This window comes from Mobula birostris, chromosome 22 (genome assembly GCF_030028105.1).
Source record: "Mobula birostris isolate sMobBir1 chromosome 22, sMobBir1.hap1, whole genome shotgun sequence".
NCBI classification, from domain to species: Eukaryota; Metazoa; Chordata; class Chondrichthyes; order Myliobatiformes; family Myliobatidae; genus Mobula; species Mobula birostris.
Genome location: NC_092391.1, coordinates 61,929,738 through 61,948,232, shown reverse-complemented (window position 1 = coordinate 61,948,232; position 18,495 = coordinate 61,929,738).

Here is an 18,495-nt window from a genome sequence, read left to right as displayed (position 1 = left end):
CTCAATCTGTCGGTGTCTGTACTGTTCTATGATCTGTGTTCTCACTCTTTCCGTCACCGTACTGTTCTATGTTCTGTGTTCTCACTCTTTCGGTCTCTGTACTGTTCGATGTTCTGTGTTCTCACTCTGTCGGTCTCTGTACCGTTCTATGTTCTGTGTTCTCACTCTGTCAGTCTCTGTACCATTCTATGTTCTGTGTTCTCACTCTTTCGGTCTCTGTACTGTTCGATGTTCTGTGTTCTCACTCTGTCGGTCTCTGTACCGTTCTATGTTCTGTGTTCTCACTCTGTCAGTCTCTGTACCGTTCTATGTTCTGTGTTCTCACTTTGTCGGTCTCTGTACCATTCCATTTTCTGTGTTCTCACTCTGTCGGTCTCTGTACTGTTCGATGTTGTGTGTTCTCACTCTTTCGGTCTCTGTACTGTTCTGTGTTCTGTGTTCTCACTCTGTCGGACTCTGTACCGTTCAATGTTCTGTATTCTCACTCTGTCGGTGTCTGTGCCGTTCTGTGTTCTGTGTTCTCACTTTGTTGGTCTCTGTACCGTTCCATGTTCTTTTTTCTCACTCTGTGGGTCTCTGTACGGTTCTATGTTCTGTGTTCTCACTCTGTCGGTCTGTGTCCCGTTCTATGTTCTGTGTTCTCACACTGTCGGACTGTGTACCGATCTATGTCCTGTGTTCTCACTGTGTCAGTCTCTGTACCGTTCTATGATCTGTGTTCTCATTCTGTCGGTCTCTGTACCGTTCTATGATCTGTGTTCTCAATATGTCGGTCTGTGTACCGTTCTCTGACCTGTGTCCTCACTCTGTCGGTGTCTGTACTGTTCCACGTTCTGCCTTCTCACTCTGTCGGTCTCTGTACCATTCTGTGTTCTGTGTTCTCACACTGTCGGTCTCTATACCATTCTATGTTCTGTGTTCTCACACTGTCGGACTCTGTACCGATCTATGTCCTGTGTTCTCATTCTGTCGATGTCTGTACCGTTCTGTGTTCTGTGTTCTCACTCTGTCGGTCTCTGTACTGTTCTATGATCTGTGTTCTCACTCTTTCCGTCACCGTACTGTTCTATGTTCTGTGTTCTCACTCTTTCGGTCTCTGTACTGTTCGATGTTCTGTGTTCTCACTCTGTCGGTCTCTGTACCGTTCTATGTTCTGTGTTCTCACTCTGTCAGTCTCTGTACCGTTCTATGTTCTGTGTTCTCACTTTGTCGGTCTCTGTACCATTCCATGTTCTGTGTCCTCACTCTGTCGGTCTCTGTACTGTTCTATGTTCTGTGTTCTCACTCTTTCGGTCTCTGTACTGTTCTATGTTCTGTGTTCTCACTCTTTTGGTCTCTGTACTGTTCTGTGTTCTGTGTTCTCACTCTGTCGGACTCTGTACCTTTCTATGTTCTGTATTCTCACTCTGTCGGTGTCTGTACCGTTCTGTGTTCTAACTCTGTCGGTGTATGTACCGTTCCATGTTCTTTTTTCTCACTGTGTTGGTCTCTGTACCGTTCTATGAACTGTGTTCTCACTCTGTCGGTCTCTGTCCCGTTCTATGTTCTGTGTTCTCACACTGTCGGTCTCTGTACCATTCTATGTTCTGTGTTCTCACACTGTCGGACTCTGTACCGATCTATGTCCTGTGTTCTCACTCTGTCGATGTCTGTACCGTTCTATGTTCTGTGTTCTCACTCTGTCGGTCTCTGTACCGTTCTATGTTCTGTGTTCTCACTCTGTCGGTGTCTCTACCGTTCTATGTTCTGTGTTCTCACTCTGTCGGTCTCTGTACCATTCTATGTTCTGTGTTCTCACTCTGTCGGTCTCTGTATTGTTCTATTTTCTTTGTTCTCACTCTGTCGGTCTCTGTACCGTTCTATGTTCTGTGTTCTCACTCTGTCGGTCTCTGTACTGTTCAATGTTCTGTGTTCTAACTGTGTCTGTGTCTGTATTGTTCTATGATCTGTGTTCTCACACAGACGGTCTGTGTACCGTTCTATGTTCTGTGTTCTCACTCTGTCGGTCTCTGTACCATTCTATGTTCTTTGTTCTCACACTATCGGACTCTGTACCGATCTATGTCTTGTGTTCTCACTCTGTCGATGTCTGTACCGTTCTATGTTCTGTGTTCTCACTCTGTCGGTCTCTGTACTGTTCTATGATCTGTGTTCTCACTCTTTCCGTCACCGTACTGTTCTATGTTCTGTGTTCTCACTCTTTCGGTCTCTGTACTGTTCGATGTTCTGTGTTCTCACTCTGTCGGTCTCTGTACCGTTCTATGTTCTGTGTTCTCACTCTGTCAGTCTCTGTACCGTTCTATGTTCTGTGTTCTCACTTTGTCGGTCTCTGTACCATTCCATGTTCTGTGTTCTCACTCTGTCGGTCTCTGTACTGTTCTATGTTCTGTGTTCTCACTCTTTCGGTCTCTGTACTGTTCTGTGTTCTGTGTTCTCACTCTGTCGGTCTCTGTACCGTTCTATGTCCTGTGTTCTCACTCTGTCGGTGTCTGTACCGTTCTGTGTTCTAACTCTGTTGGTGTCTGTACTGTTCTATGTTCTGCCTTCTCACTCTGTCGGTCTCTGTACCATTCCATGTTCTGTGTTCTCACACTGTCGATCTCTGTACCATTCTATGTTCTGTGTTCTCACACTGTCGGACTCTGTACCGATCTATGTCCTGTGTTCTCACTCTGTCGATGTCTGTACCGTTCTATGTTCTGTGTTCTCACTCTGTCGGTCTCTGTACCGTTCTATGTTCTGTGTTCTCACTCTGTCGGTGTCTCTACCGTTCTATGTTCTGTGTTCTCACTCTGTCGGTCTCTGTACCGTTCTATGTTCTGTGTTCGAACTGTGTCGGTGTCTGTACCGTTCTATCTTCTGTGTTCTCACTCTGTCGGTCTCTGTACCATTCTATGTTCTGTGTTCTCACTCTGTCGGTCTCTGTACTGTTCTATTTTCTTTGTTCTCACTCTGTTGGTCTCTGTTCCGTTCTATGATCTGTGTTCTCTCCCTCTCGGTCTCTGTACAGTTCTATGTTCAGTGTTCTAACTCTGTCGCTGTCTGTACCATTCTATGTTCTGTGTTCTCACACAGTCGGACTCTGTACCGATCTATGTTCTGTGTTCTCACTCTGTTGGTGTCTGTACTGTTCTGTGATCTGTGTTCTCACTCTGTCGGTCTCTGTACCTTTCTATGTTCTGTGTTCTCACTCTGTCGGTCTCTGTACCGTTCTATGTTCTGTGTTCTCACTCTGTCGGTCTCTGTACTGTTCAATGTTCTGTGTTCTAACTGTGTCTGTGTCCGTATTGTTCTATGATCTGTGTTCTCACACAGACGGTCTGTGTACCGTTCTATGTTCTGTGTTCTCACTCTGTCGGTCTCTGTACCATTCTATGTTCTTTGTTCTCACACTATCGGACTCTGTACCGAACTATGATATGTGTTCTCACTCTGTCGGTCTCTGTACTGTTCTATGATATGTGTTCTCACTCTTTCGGTCTGTGTACCGTTCTATGTTCTGTGTTCTCACTCTGTCGGTCTCTGTTCCGATCTGTGTTCTGTGTTCTAACTCTGTCGGTGTCTGTACCGTTCTATGTTCTCTGTTCTCAATCTGTCGGTGTCTGTACTGTTCTATGTTCTGTGTTCTCACTCTGTCAGTCTTTGTACCATTCCATGTTCTGTGTTCTCACTCTGTCGGTCTCTGTACTGTTCTATGTTCTGTGTTCTCACTCTTTCGGTCTCTGTACTGTTCTGTGTTCTGTGTTCTCACTTTGTCGGTCTCTGTACCATTCCATGTTCTGTGTTCTCACTCTGTCGGTCTCTGTACTGTTCTATGTTCTGTGTTCTCACTCTTTCGGGCTCTGTACTGTTCTGTGTTCTGTGTTCTCACTCTGTCGGACTCTGTACCGTTCTATGTTCTGTATTCTCACTCTGTCGGTGTCTGTACCGTTCTGTGTTCTAACTCTGTCGGTGTATGTACCGTTCCATGTTCTTTTTTCTCACTGTGTTGGTCTCTGTACCGTTCTATGAACTGTGTTCTCACTCTGTCGGTCTCTGTCCCGTTCTATGTTCTGTGTTCTCACACTGTCGGACTGTGTACCGTTCTATGTTCTGTGTTCTCAATATGTCGGTCTGTTTACCGTTCTATGACCTGTGTCCTCACTCTGTTGGTGTCTGTACTGTTCTATGTTCTGCCTTCTCACTCTGTCGGTCTCTGTACCATTCCATGTTCTGTGTTCTCACACTGTCGGTCTCTGTACCATTCTATGTTCTGTGTTCTCACACTGTCGGACTCTGTACCGATCTATGTCCTGTGTTCTCACTCTGTCGATGTCTGTACCGTTCTATGTTCTGTGTTCTCACTCTGTCGGTCTCTGTACCGTTCTATGTTCTGTGTTCTCACTCTGTCGGTGTCTGTACCGTTCTATCTTCTGTGTTCTCACTCTGTCGGTCTCTGTACCATTCTATGTTCTGTGTTCTCACTCTGTCGGTCTCTGTACTGTTCTATTTTCTTTGTTCTCACTCTGTTGGTCTCTGTTCCGTTCTATGATCTGTGTTCTCTCCCTCTCGGTCTCTGGACAGTTCTATGTTCAGTGTTCTAACTCTGTCGGTGTCTGTACCATTCTATGTTCTGTGTTCTCACACAGTCGGACTCTGTACCGATCTATGTTCTGTGTTCTCACTCTGTTGGTGTCTGTACTGTTCTGTGATCTGTTTTTTCACTCTGTCGGTCTCTGTACAATTCTATGTTCTGTGTTCTCACTCTGTCGGTCTCTGTACCGTTCTATGTTCTGTGTTCTCACTCTGTCGGTCTCTGTACTGTTCAATGTTCTGTGTTCTAACTGTGTCTGTGTCCGTATTGTCCTATGATCTGTGTTCTCACACAGACGGTCTGTGTACCGTTCTATGTTCTGTGTTCTCACTCTGTCGGTCTCTGTACCATTCTATGTTCTTTGTTCTCACACTATCGGACTCTGTACCGATCTATGATATGTGTTCTCACTCTGTCGGTCTCTGTACTGTTCTATGATATGTGTTCTCACTCTTTCGGTCTGTGTACCGTTCTATGTTCTGTGTTCTCACTCTGTAGGTCTCTGTTCCGATCTGTGTTCTGTGTTCTAACTCTGTCGGTGTCTGTACCGTTCTATGTTCTCTGTTCTCAATCTGTCGGTGTCTGTACTGTTCTATGTTCTGTGTTCTCACTCTGTCAGTCTCTGTACCATTCTATGTTCTGTGTTCCCACTCTTTCGGTCTCTGTACTGTTCGATGTTCTGTGTTCTCACTCTGTCTGTCTCTGTACCGTTCTATGTTCTGTGTTCTCACTCTGTCAGTCTCTGTACCGTTCTATGTTCTGTGTTCTCACTTTGTCGGTCTCTGTACCATTCCATTTTCTGTGTTCTCACCCTGTCGGTCTCTGTACTGTTCTATGTTCTGTGTTCTCACTCTTTCGGTCTCTGTACTGTTCTGTGTTCTGTGTTCTCACACTGTCGGACTCTGTACCGATCTATGTCCTGTGTTCTCACTCTGTCGATGTCTGTACCGTTCTATGTTCTGTGTTCTCACTCTGTCGGTCTCTGTACTGTTCTATGATCTGTGTTCTCACTCTTTCCGTCACCGTACTGTTCTATGTTCTGTGTTCTCACTCTTTCGGTCTCTGTACTGTTCGATGTTCTGTGTTCTCACTCTGTCGGTCTCTGTACCGTTCTATGTTCTGTGTTCTCACTCTGTCAGTCTCTGTACCGTTCTATGTTCTGTGTTCTCACTTTGTCGGTCTCTGTACCATTCCATGTTCTGTGTTCTCACTCTGTCGGTCTCTGTACCGTTCTATGTTCTGTGTTCTCACTCTTTCGGTGTCTCTACCGTTCTATGTTCTGTGTTCTCACTCTGTCGGTCTCTGTACCGTTCTATGTTCTGTGTTCGAACTGTGTCGGTGTCTGTACCGTTCTATCTTCTGTGTTCTCACTCTGTCGGTCTCTGTACCATTCTATGTTCTGTGTTCTCACTCTGTCGGTCTCTGTACTGTTCTATTTTCTTTGTTCTCACTCTGTTGGTCTCTGTTCCGTTCTATGATCTGTGTTCTCTCCCTCTCGGTCTCTGTACAGTTCTATGTTCAGTGTTCTAACTCTGTCGGTGTCTGTACCATTCTATGTTCTGTGTTCTCACACAGTCGGACTCTGTACCGATCTATGTTCTGTGTTCTCACTCTGTTGGTGTCTGTACTGTTCTGTGATCTGTGTTCTCACTCTGTCGGTCTCTGTACCATTCTATGTTCTGTGTTCTCACTCTGTCGGTCTCTGTACCGTTCTATGTTCTGTGTTCTCACTCTGTCGGTCTCTGTACTGTTCAATGTTCTGTGTTCTCACTCTGACGGTCTCTGTACCATTCCATGTTCTGTGTTCTCACTCTGTCGGTCTCTGTACCGTTCTATGTTCTGTGTTCTCACTCTTTCGGTCTCTGTACTGTTCTGTGTTCTGTGTTCTCACTCTGTCGGTCTCTGTACCGTTCTATGTTCTGTGTTCTCACTTTGTCGGTCTCTGTACCATTCCATGTTCTGTGTTCTCACTCTGTCGGTCTCTGTACTGTTCTATGTTCTGTGTTCTCACTCTTTCGGTCTCTGTACCGTTCTATGTTCTGTGTTCGAACTGTGTCGGTGTCTGTACCGTTCTATCTTCTGTGTTCTCACTCTGTCGGTATCTGTACTGTTCTATTTTCTTTGTTCTCACTCTGTTGGTCTCTGTTCCGTTCTATGATCTGTGTTCTCTCCCTCTCGGTCTCTGTACAGTTCTATGTTCAGTGTTCTAACTCTGTCGGTGTCTGTACCATTCTATGTTCTGTGTTCTCACACAGTCGGACTCTGTACCGATCTATGTTCTGTGTTCTCACTCTGTTGGTGTCTGTACTGTTCTGTGATCTGTGTTCTCACTCTGTCGGTCTCTGTACCATTCTATGTTCTGTGTTCTCACGCTGTCGGTCTCTGTACCGTTCTATGTTCTGTGTTCTCACTCTGTCGGTCTCTGTACTGTTCAATGTTCTGTGTTCTAACTGTGTCTGTGTCCGTATTGTTCTATGATCTGTGTTCTCACACAGACGGTCTGTGTACCGTTCTATGTTCTGTGTTCTCACTCTGTCGGTCTCTGTACCATTCTATGTTCTTTGTTCTCACACTATCGGACTCTGTACCGATCTATGATACGTGTTCTCACTCTGTCGGTCTCTGTACTGTTCTATGATATGTGTTCTCACTCTTTCGGTCTGTGTACCATTCTATGTTCTGTGTTCTCACTCTGTCGGTCTCTGTTCCGATCTGTGTTCTGTGTTCTAACTCTGTCGGTGTCTGTACCGTTCTATGTTCTCTGTTCTCAATCTGTCGGTGTCTGTACTGTTCTATGTTCTGTGTTCTCACTCTGTCAGTCTCTGTACCATTCCATGTTCTGTGTTCTCACTCTGTCGGTCTCTGTACTGTTCTATGTTCTGTGTTCTCACTCTTTCGGTCTCTGTACTGTTCTGTGTTCTGTGTTCTCACTCTGTCGGTCTCTGTACCGTTCTATGTTCTGTGTTCTCACTCTGTCAGTCTCTGTACCGTTCTCTGTTCTGTGTTCTCACTTTGTCGGTCTCTGTACCAGTCCATGTTCTGTGTTCTCACTCTGTCGGTCTCTGTACTGTTCTATGTTCTGAGTTCTCACTCTTTCGGTCTCTGTACTGTTCTGTGTTCTGTGTTCTCACTCTGTCGGACTCTGTACCGTTCTATGTTCTGTATTCTCACTCTGTCGGTGTCTGTACCGTTCTGTGTTCTAACTCTGTCGGTGTATGTACCGTTCCATGTTCTTTTTTCTCACTGTGTTGGTCTCTGTACCGTTCTATGAACTGTGTTCTCACTCTGTCGGTCTCTGTCCCGTTCTATGTTCTGTGTTCTCACACTGTCGGACTGTGTACCGTTCTATGTTCTGTGTTCTCAATATGTCGGTCTGTGTACCGTTCTATGACCTGTGTCCTCACTCTGTTGGTGTCTGTACTGTTCTATGTTCTGCCTTCTCACTCTGTCGGTCTCTGTACCATTCCATGTTCTGTGTTCTCACACTGTCGGTCTCTGTACCATTCTATGTTCTGTGTTCTCACACTGTCGGACTCTGTACCGATCTATGTCCTGTGTTCTCACTCTGTCGATGTCTGTACCGTTCTATGTTCTGTGTTCTCACTCTGTCGGTCTCTGTACCGTTCTATGTTCTGTGTTCTCACTCTGTCGGTGTCTCTACCGTTCTATGTTCTGTGTTCTCACTCTGTCGGTCTCTGTACCGTTCTATGTTCTGTGTTCGAACTGTGTCGGTGTCTGTACCGTTCTATCTTCTGTGTTCTCACTCTGTCGGTCTCTGTACCATTCTATGTTCTGTGTTCTCACTCTGTCGGTCTCTGCACTGTTCTATTTTCTTTGTTCTCACTCTGTTGGTCTCTGTTCCGTTCTATGATCTGTGTTCTCTCCCTCTCGGTCTCTGTACAGTTCTATGTTCAGTGTTCTAACTCTGTCGGTGTCTGTACCATTCTATGTTCTTTGTTCTCACACTATCGGACTCTGTACCGTTCTATGTTCTGTGTTCTCACTCTGTCGGTCTCTGTACTGTTCTATGATATGTGTTCTCACTCTTTCGGTCTGTGTACCGTTCTATGTTCTGTGTTCTCACTCTGTCGGTCTCTGTTCCGATCTGTGTTCTGTGTTCTAACTCTGTCGGTGTCTGTACCGTTCTATGTTCTCTGTTCTCAATCTGTCGGTGTCTGTACTGTTCTATGTTCTGTGTTCTCACTCTGTCAGTCTCTGTACCATTCTATGTTCTGTGTTCCCACTCTTTCGGTCTCTGTACTGTTCGATGTTCTGTGTTCTCACTCTGTCTGTCTCTGTACCGTTCTATGTTCTGTGTTCTCACTCTGTCAGTCTCTGTACCGTTCTATGTTCTGTGTTCTCACTTTGTCGGTCTCTTTACCATTCCATTTTCTGTGTTCTCACCCTGTCGGTCTCTGTACTGTTCTATGTTCTGTGTTCTCACTCTTTCGGTCTCTGTACTGTTCTGTGTTCTGTGTTCTCACACTGTCGGACTCTGTACCGATCTATGTCCTGTGTTCTCACTCTGTCGATGTCTGTACCGTTCTATGTTCTGTGTTCTCACTCTGTCGGTCTCTGTACTGTTCTATGATCTGTGTTCTCACTCTTTCCGTCACCGTACTGTTCTATGTTCTGTGTTCTCACTCTTTCGGTCTCTGTACTGTTCGATGTTCTGTGTTCTCACTCTGTCGGTCTCTGTACCGTTCTATGTTCTGTGTTCTCACTCTGTCAGTCTCTGTACCGTTCTATGTTCTGTGTTCTCACTTTGTCGGTCTCTGTACCATTCCATGTTCTGTGTTCTCACTCTGTCGCTCTCTGTACCGTTCTATGTTCTGTGTTCTCACTCTGTCGGTGTCTCTACCGTTCTATGTTCTGTGTTCTCACTCTGTCGGTCTCTGTACCGTTCTATGTTCTGTGTTCGAACTGTGTCGGTGTCTGTACCGTTCTATCTTCTGTGTTCTCACTCTGTCGGTCTCTGTACCATTCTATGTTCTGTGTTCTCACTCTGTCGGTCTCTGTACTGTTCTATTTTCTTTGTTCTCACTCTGTTGGTCTCTGTTCCGTTCTATGATCTGTGTTCTCTCCCTCTCGGTCTCTGTACAGTTCTATGTTCAGTGTTCTAACTCTGTCGGTGTCTGTACCATTCTATGTTCTGTGTTCTCACACAGTCGGACTCTGTACCGATCTATGTTCTGTGTTCTCACTCTGTTGGTGTCTGTACTGTTCTGTGATCTGTGTTCTCACTCTGTCGGTCTCTGTACTGTTCAATGTTCTGTGTTCTCACTCTGACGGTCTCTGTACCGTTCTATGTTCTGTGTTCTCACTCTGTCGGTCTCTGTACTGTTCAATGTTCTGTGTTCTCACTCTGACGGTCTCTGTACCATTCCATGTTCTGTGTTCTCACTCTGTCGGTCTCTGTACTGTTCTATGTTCTGTGTTCTCACTCTTTCGGTCTCTGTACTGTTCTGTGTTCTGTGTTCTCACTCTGTCGGTCTCTGTACCGTTCTATGTTCTGTGTTCTCACTCTGTCAGTCTCTGTACCGTTCTATGTTCTGTGTTCTCACTTTGTCGGTCTCTGTACCATTCCATGTTCTGTGTTCTCACTCTGTCGGTGTCTGTACTGTTCTATGTTCTGTGTTCTCACTCTTTCGGTCTCTGTACTGTTCTGTGTTCTGTGTTCTCACTCTGTCGGACTCTGTACCGTTCTATGTTCTGTATTCTCACTCTGTCGGTGTCTGTACCGTTCTGTGTTCTAACTCTATCGGTGTATGTACCGTTCCATGTTCTTTTTTCTCACTGTGTTGGTCTCTGTACCGTTCTATGAACTGTGTTCTCACTCTGTCGGTCTCTGTCCCGTTCTATGTTCTGTGTTCTCACACTGTCGGACTGTGTACCGTTCTATGTTCTGTGTTCTCAATATGTCGGTCTGTGTACCGTTCTATGACCTGTGTCCTCACTCTGTTGGTGTCTGTACTGTTCTATGTTCTGCCTTCTCACTCTGTCGGTCTCTGTACCATTCCATGTTCTGTGTTCTCACACTGTCGGTCTCTGTACCATTCTATGTTCTGTGTTCTCACACTGTCGGACTCTGTACCGATCTATGTCCTGTGTTCTCACTCTGTCGATGTCTGTACCGTTCTATGTTCTGTGTTCTCACTCTGTCGGTCTCTGTACCGTTCTATGTTCTGTGTTCTCACTCTGTCGGTGTCTCTACCGTTCTATGTTCTGTGTTCTCACTCTGTCGGTCTCTGTACCGTTCTATGTTCTATGTTCGAACTGTGTCGGTGTCTGTACCGTTCTATCTTCTGTGTTCTCACTCTGTCGGTCTCTGTGCCGATCTATGTTCTGTGTTCTCACTCTGTTGGTGTCTGTACTGTTCTGTGATCTGTGTTCTCACTCTGTCGGTCTCTGTACCATTCTATGTTCTGTGTTCTCACTCTGTCGGTCTCTGTACCGTTCTATGTTCTGTGTTCTCACTCTGTCGGTCTCTGTACTGTTCAATGTTCTGTGTTCTCACTCTGACGGTCTCTGTACCGTTCTCTGTTCTGTGTTCTCACTCTGTCGGTCTCTGTACCGTTCTATGATCTGTGTTCTAACTCTGTCGGTGTCTGTACAGTTCTGTGATCTGTGTTCTCACTCTATCGGTCTGTGTACCATTCTATGATCTGTGTTCTAACTCTGTCGGTGTCTGTACAGTTCTATGTTCTGTGTTCTCAGTCTGTCGGTCTCTGTCCCGTTCTATGTTCTGTGTTCTCACACTGTCGGACTGTGTACCGATCTATGTCCTGTGTTCTCACTATGTCGGTCTCTGTACCGTTCTATGATCTGTGTTCTCACTCTGTCGGTCTCTGTACCGTTCTCTGTTCTGTGTTCTAACTGTGTCTGTGTCCGTATTGTTCTATGATCTGTGTTCTCACACAGACGGTCTGTGTACCGTTCTATGTTCTGTGTTCTCACTCTGTCAGTCTCTGTACCGTTCTATGTTCTGTGTTCCCACTCTTTCGGTCTCTGTACTGTTTGATGTTCTGTGTTCTCACTCTGTCTGTCTCTGTACCGTTCTATGTTCTGTGTTCTCACTCTGTCAGTCTCTGTACCGTTCTATGTTCTGTGTTCTCACTTTGTCGGTCTCTGTACCATTCCATTTTCTGTGTTCTCACCCTGTCGGTCTCTCTACTGTTCTATGTTCTGTGTTCTCACTCTTTCGGTCTCTGTACTGTTCTGTGTTCTGTGTTCTCACACTGTCGGACTCTGTACCGATCTATGTCCTGTGTTCTCACTCTGTCGATGTCTGTACCGTTCTATGTTCTGTGTTCTCACTCTGTTGGTCTCTGTACTGTTCTATGATCTGTGTTCTCACTCTTTCCGTCACCGTACTGTTCTATGTTCTGTGTTCTCACTCTTTCGGTCTCTGTACTGTTCTGTGTTCTGTGTTCTCACACTGTCGGACTCTGTACCGATCTATGTCCTGTGTTCTCACTCTGTCGATGTCTGTACCGTTCTATGTTCTGTGTTCTCACTCTGTCGGTCTCTGTACTGTTCTATGATCTGTGTTCTCACTCTTTCCGTCACCGTACTGTTCTATGTTCTGTGTTCTCACTCTTTCGGTCTCTGTACTGTTCGATGTTCTGTGTTCTCACTCTGTCGGTCTCTGTACCGTTCTATGTTCTGTGTTCTCACTCTGTCAGTCTCTGTACCGTTCCATGTTCTGTGTTCTCACTTTGTCGGTCTCTGTACCATTCCATGTTCTGTGTTCTCACTCTGTCGCTCTCTGTACCGTTCTATGTTCTGTGTTCTCACTCTGTCGGTGTCTCTACCGTTCTATGTTCTGTGTTCTCACTCTGTCGGTCTCTGTACCGTTCTATGTTCTGTGTTCGAACTGTGTCGGTGTCTGTACCGTTCTATCTTCTGTGTTCTCACTCTGTCGGTCTCTGTACCATTCTATGTTCTGTGTTCTCACTCTGTCGGTCTCTGTACTGTTCTATTTTCTTTGTTCTCACTCTGTTGGTCTCTGTTCCGTTCTATGATCTGTGTTCTCTCCCTCTCGGTCTCTGTACAGTTCTATGTTCAGTGTTCTAACTCTGTCGGTGTCTGTACCATTCTATGTTCTGTGTTCTCACACAGTCGGACTCTGTACCGATCTATGTTCTGTGTTCTCACTCTGTTGGTGTCTGTACTGTTCTGTGATCTGTGTTCTCACTCTGTCGGTCTCTGTACTGTTCAATGTTCTGTGTTCTCACTCTGACGGTCTCTGTACCGTTCTATGTTCTGTGTTCTCACTCTGTCGGTCTCTGTACTGTTCAATGTTCTGTGTTCTCACTCTGTCGGTCTCTGTACCATTCCATGTTCTTTGTTCTCACTCTGTCGGTCTCTGTACTGTTCTATGTTCTGTGTTCTCACTCTTTCGGTCTCTGTACTGTTCTGTGTTCTGTGTTCTCACTCTGTCGGTCTCTGTACCGTTCTATGTTCTGTGTTCTCACTCTGTCAGTCTCTGTACCGTTCTATGTTCTGTGTTCTCACTTTGTCGGTCTCTGTACCATTCCATGTTCTGTGTTCTCACTCTGTCGGTCTCTGTACTGTTCTATGTTCTGTGTTCTCACTCTTTCGGTCTCTGTACTGTTCTGTGTTCTGTGTTCTCACTCTGTCGGACTCTGTACCGTTCTATGTTCTGTATTCTCACTCTGTCGGTGTCTGTACCGTTCTGTGTTCTAACTGTATCGGTGTATGTACCGTTCCATGTTCTTTTTTCTCACTGTGTTGGTCTCTGTACCGTTCTATGAACTGTGTTCTCACTCTGTCGGTCTCTGTCCCGTTCTATGTTCTGTGTTCTCACACTGTCGGACTGTGTACCGTTCTATGTTCTGTGTTCTCAATATGTCGGTCTGTGTACCGTTCTATGACCTGTGTCCTCACTCTGTTGGTGTCTGTACTGTTCTATGTTCTGCCTTCTCACTCTGTCGGTCTCTGTACCATTCCATGTTCTGTGTTCTCACACTGTCGGTCTCTGTACCATTCTATGTTCTGTGTTCTCACACTGTCGGACTCTGTACCGATCTATGTCCTGTGTTCTCACTCTGTCGATGTCTGTACCGTTCTATGTTCTGTGTTCTCACTCTGTCGGTCTCTGTACCGTTCTATGTTCTGTGTTCTCACTCTGTCGGTGTCTCTACCGTTCTATGTTCTGTGTTCTCACTCTGTCGGTCTCTGTACCGTTCTATGTTCTATGTTCGAACTGTGTCGGTGTCTGTACCGTTCTATCTTCTGTGTTCTCACTCTGTCGGTCTCTGTGCCGATCTATGTTCTGTGTTCTCACTCTGTTGGTGTCTGTACTGTTCTGTGATCTGTGTTCTCACTCTGTCGGTCTCTGTACCATTCTATGTTCTGTGTTCTCACTCTGTCGGTCTCTGTACCGTTCTATGTTCTGTGTTCTCACTCTGTCGGTCTCTGTACTGTTCAATGTTCTGTGTTCTCACTCTGACGGTCTCTGTACCATTCTCTGTTCTGTGTTCTCACTCTGTCGGTCTCTGTACCGTTCTATGATCTGTGTTCTAACTCTGTCGGTGTCTGTACAGTTCTGTGATCTGTGTTCTCACTCTATCGGTCTGTGTACCATTCTATGATCTGTGTTCTAACTCTGTCGGTGTCTGTACAGTTCTATGTTCTGTGTTCTCAGTCTGTCGGTCTCTGTCCCGTTCTATGTTCTGTGTTCTCACACTGTCGGACTGTGTACCGATCTGTGTCCTGTGTTCTCACTATGTCGGTCTCTGTACCGTTCTATGATCTGTGTTCTCACTCTGTCGGTCTCTGTACCGTTCTCTGTTCTGTGTTCTAACTGTGTCTGTGTCCGTATTGTTCTATGATCTGTGTTCTCACACAGACGGTCTGTGTACCGTTCTATGTTCTGTGTTCTCACTCTGTAGGTCTCTGTTCCGATCTGTGTTCTGTGTTCTAACTCTGTCGGTGTCTGTACCGTTCTATGTTCTCTGTTCTCAATCTGTCGGTGTCTGTACTGTTCTATGTTCTGTGTTCTCACTCTGTCAGTCTCTGTACCATTCTATGTTCTGTGTTCCCACTCTTTCGGTCTCTGTACTGTTTGATGTTCTGTGTTCTCACTCTGTCTGTCTCTGTACCGTTCTATGATCTGTGTTCTCACTCTGTCGGTCTCTGTACCGTTCTCTGTTCTGTGTTCTAACTGTGTCTGTGTCCGTACTGTTCTATGATATGTGTTCTCACTCTTTCGGTCTGTGTACCGTTCTATGTTCTGTGTTCTCACTCTGTAGGTCTCTGTTCCGATCTGTGTTCTGTGTTCTAACTCTGTCGGTGTCTGTACCGTTCTATGTTCTCTGTTCTCAATCTGTCGGTGTCTGTACTGTTCTATGTTCTGTGTTCTCACTCTGTCAGTCTCTGTACCATTCTATGTTCTGTGTTCCCACTCTTTCGGTCTCTGTACTGTTTGATGTTCTGTGTTCTCACTCTGTCTGTCTCTGTACCGTTCTATGTTCTGTGTTCTCACTCTGTCAGTCTCTGTACCGTTCTATGTTCTGTGTTCTCACTTTGTCGGTCTCTGTACCATTCCATTTTCTGTGTTCTCACCCTGTCGGTCTCTGTACTGTTCTATGTTCTGTGTTCTCACTCTTTCGGTCTCTGTACTATTCTGTGTTCTGTGTTCTCACACTGTCGGACTCTGTACCGATCTATGTCCTGTGTTCTCACTCTGTCGATGTCTGTACCGTTCTATGTTCTGTGTTCTCACTCTGTTGGTCTCTGTACTGTTCTATGATCTGTGTTCTCACTCTTTCCGTCACCGTACTGTTCTATGTTCTGTGTTCTCACTCTTTCGGTCTCTGTACTGTTCGATGTTCTGTGTTCTCACTCTGTCGGTCTCTGTACCGTTCTATGTTCTGTGTTCTCACTCTGTCAGTCTCTGTACCGTTCTATGTTCTGTGTTCTCACTTTCTTGGTCTCTGTACCATTCCATGTTCTGTGTTCTCACTCTGTCGGTCTCTGTACTGTTCTATGTTCTGTGTTCTCACTCTTTCGGTCTGTGTACTGTTCCATGTTCTGTGTTCTCACTCTGTCGGTCTCTGTACCGTTGTTTGTTCTGTGTTCTCACTCTGTCAGTCTCTGTACCGTTCTATGTTCTGTGTTCTCACTTTGTCGGTCTCTGTACCATTCCATGTTCTGTGTTCTCACTCAGTCGGTCTCTGTACTGTTCTATGTTCTGTGTTCTCACTCTTTCGGTCTCTGTACTGTTCTGTGTTCTGTGTTCTCACTCTGTCGGACTCTGTACCGTTCTATGTTCTGTATTCTCACTCTGTCGGTGTCTGTACCGTTCTGTGTTCTAACTCTGTCGGTGTATGTACCGTTCCATGTTCTTTTTTCTCACTGTGTTGGTCTCTGTACCGTTCTATGAACTGTGTTCTCACTCTGTCGGTCTCTGTCCCGTTCTATGTTCTGTGTTCTCACACTGTCGGACTGTGTACCGTTCTATGTTCTGTGTTCTCAATATGTCGGTCTGTGTACCGTTCTATGACCTGTGTCCTCACTCTGTTGGTGTCTGTACTGTTCTATGTTCTGCCTTCTCACTCTGTTGGTCTCTGTACCATTCCATGTTCTGTGTTCTCACACTGTCGGTCTCTGTACCATTCTATGTTCTGTGTTCTCACACTGTCGGACTCTGTACCGATCTATGTCCTGTGTTCTCACTCTGTCGATGTCTGTACCGTTCTATGTTCCGTGTTCTCACTCTGTCGGTCTCTGTACCGTTCTATGTTCTGTGTTCTCACTCTGTCGGTGTCTCTACCGTTCTATGTTCTGTGTTCTCACTCTGTCGGTCTGTGTACTGTTCAATGTTCTGTGTTCTCACTCTGACGGTCTCTGTACCGTTCTATGTTCTGTGTTCTCACTCTGTCGGTCTCTGTCCCGTTCTATGTTCTGTGTTCTCACACTGTCGGACTGTGTACCGATCTATGTCCTGTGTTCTCACTATGTCGGTCTCTGTACCGTTCTATGATCTGTGTTCTCACTCTGTCGGTCTCTTTACCGTTCTCTGTTCTGTGTTCTAACTGTGTCTGTGTCCGTATTGTTCTATGATCTGTGTTCTCACACAGACGGTCTGTGTACCGTTCTATGTTCTGTGTTCTCACTCTGTCGGTCTCTGTACCATTCTATGTTCTTTGTTCTCACACTATCGGACTCTGTACCGATCTATGATATGTGTTCTCACTCTGTCGGTCTCTGTACTGTTCTATGATATGTGTTCTCACTCTTTCGGTCTGTGTACCGTTCTATGTTCTGTGTTCTCACTCTGTTGGTCTCTGTTCCGATCTGTGTTCTGTGTTCTAACTCTGTCGGTGTCTGTACCGTTCTATGTTCTCTGATCTCAATCTGTCGGTGTCTGTACTGTTCTATGTTTTGTGTTCTCACTCTGTCAGTCTCTGTACCATTCTATGTTCTGTGTTCCCACTCTTTCGGTCTCTGTACTGTTCGATGTTCTGTGTTCTCACTCTGTCTGTCTCTGTACCGTTCTATGTTCTGTGTTCTCACTCTGTCAGTCTCTGTACCGTTCTATGTTCTGTGTTCTCACTTTGTCGGTCTCTGTACCATTCCATTTTCTGTGTTCTCACCCTGTCGGTCTCTGTACTGTTCTATGTTCTGTGTTCTCACTCTTTCGGTCTCTGTACTGTTCTGTGTTCTGTGTTCTCACTCTGTCGGACTCTGTACCGTTCTATGTTCTGTATTCTCACTCTGTCGGTGTCTGTACCGTTCTATGTTCTGTGTTCTCACTTTGTTGGTCTCTGTACCATTCTATGTTCTGTGTTCTCACACTGTCGGTCTCTGTACCATTCTATGTTCTGTGTTCTCACACTGTCGGACTCTGTACCGATCTATGTCCTGTGTTCTCACTCTGTCGATGTCTGTACCGTTCTATGTTCTGTGTTCTCACTCTGTCGGTCTCTGTACCGTTTTATGTTCTGTGTTCTCACTCTGTCGGTGTCTCTACCGTTCTATGTTCTGTGTTCTCACTCTTTCGGTCTCTGTCCTGTTCGATGTTCTGTGTTCTCACTCTGTCGGTCTCTGCACTGTTCTATGATATGTGTTCTCACTCTTTCGGTCTGTGTACCGTTCTATGTTCTGTGTTCTCACTCTATCGGTCTCTGTTCCGATCTGTGTTCTGTGTTCTAACTCTGTCGGTGTCTGTACCGTTCTGTGTTCTGTGTTCTCACTCTGTCGGTGTCTGTACCGTTCTATGATCTGTGTTCTCACTCTGTCGGTCTCTGTACCGTTCTGTGTTGTGTGTTCTCACTCTGTTGGTCTCTGTACCGTTCTGTGTTCTGTGTTCTCACTCTGTCGGTCTCTGTACCGTTCTATGTTCTGTGTTCTCACTCTGTCGGTGTCTGTACCGTTCTATGTTCTGTATTCTCACTCTGTCGGTCTCTGTACCGTTCTATGTTCTGTGTTCTCACTCTGTCAGTCTCTGTACCGTTCTATGTTCTGTGTTCTCACTTTGTCGGTCTCTGTACCATTCCATGTTCTGTGTTCTCACTCTGTCGGTCTCTGTACTGTTCTGTCTTCACACTTTTTCGGTCTCTGTACTGTTCTGTGTTCTGTGTTCTCACTCTGTCGGACTCTGTACCGTTCTATGTTCTGTATTCTCACTCTGTCGGTGTCTGTACCGTTCTGTGTTCTGTGTTCTCACTCTGTCGGTCTTTGTACCATTCTGTGTTCTGTGTTCTAACTCTGTCGGTGTCTGTACCGTTCTATGTTCTGTGTTCTCACTTTGTTGGTCTCTGTACCGTTCCATGTTCTTTTTTCTCACTCTGTGGGTCTCTGTACCGTTCTATGTTCTGTGTTCTCACTTTGTCGGTCTCTGTCCCGTTCTGTGTTCTGTGTTCTCACACTGTCGGACTCTGTACCGATCTGTG